This window comes from Diachasma alloeum, unplaced genomic scaffold, assembly GCF_001412515.2.
Source record: "Diachasma alloeum isolate Michigan unplaced genomic scaffold, Dall2.0 Dall_scaffold_00762, whole genome shotgun sequence".
Lineage (NCBI taxonomy): Eukaryota > Metazoa > Arthropoda > Insecta > Hymenoptera > Braconidae > Diachasma > Diachasma alloeum.
Genome location: NW_021680892.1, coordinates 57,145 through 58,614, shown reverse-complemented (window position 1 = coordinate 58,614; position 1,470 = coordinate 57,145).

The window sequence follows — 1,470 nt, the reverse complement described above, 5'->3', positions numbered from 1 at the left end:
TATATATATATATATATATATATATATATATATATATTTATATATATAATAGCGAGTTTGAGGCCACAAGTGCGACATGGGTCAAAACCCTCTCAAAATGATTCAAAACCCCATTATATGCTAAACAAAATTAAAACCCCCCTTAACTATACGTTTTTTTACTGCTTTTTTCGATTTTGGTTGAGAATAGTATGATATGAGACAGAATATATAATGGCACATATGGGGTCATAGCAATTTGTTTGACTGACGACACATATGGGGATAGCTATAATAAAAATTGTTGTATAATTTATTTTTTGGGGTCATTTATAGATTGGCCTCTTCGAGTACAGTATTGATTTTGAGGACTCAAATTCGGAAATGAATATATTATATGCTCTCTGGCAGCATTCCATCAATTAGGGTCCTATCAATTAAGAGCGATTCAGAAAGTTATCGGCAGGAGTCAATGCGGAATTTCTAATAAATAATGATCACCTCACACGGAATTACGTTACATTCTCAAGGTTGAATATTCTCCGGTAACATTCCCCTTTATGTACAGTGCTGTCGAAGAGATTTCTCACATCTGAACAACTAAATAGTCACTTCAAATCCTAATTACTTTATCGTGAATAAGTCAATAAAGATTAATTTAAAAGAAATTTTTCAATGGAATCAATAGGAGGAATTGTGCTTTCAATATGAGAGAACACGATTTACTGCTAGAAATCCATACAGGTCCAAGTCCTATACTGTTAATGACCACATTATGGTCATTAATAGTATGGCATCAATGATGATTACAGTTGAAACTGGATTTAATAACGAGATTAATCTGCAGGACCTCATAGTATACAGTACATATACTTTGGCAAGTCCTCATAATATCCGTACAGTAGGATCTGAATGTCCTCATATGTTTTATATGGCCTCATAATGCTCGTATAGTGAAATGCAAATGTCTCCATATGATCCCTCCATTTTCATAGGAGTCCTCATAATCATCTTATCGTAGACTCTAGATCTCCTTATATATTTCGTATGTCCTCATAATGTACGTATAGTAGAATGCAAATGTCCGTATATATTGCATATGTCTTCAAAACATCCATTACATAAAAAAATGTAATTTTCTCGAGGGTGATTCAACGACAATTATCGATAGAAATAGTTCAAATTGTCATACGAGGCAAAGTAATTGATAGTAATCCCTCAAAATAAAATGAGAAAATATATCTTCAATTTTCTAAAAAATCTATTCCATCAAATTTGTATGAACTAACTTTTGGACAATGATTCATATAATTATATCCTCGCTACTCGTTTTCTCACATGAAAAAAAATATGTTGATGAGAGTTCATTCCGGTTCTTCCAGCCAGACCTCATAGTGCACATTATACCAATAGGATTTAGTCTTCCTAATGATCGCACAATAGAATCTGTGTATCTCCACATATCCCATATGTTCTCATAATATACGTATA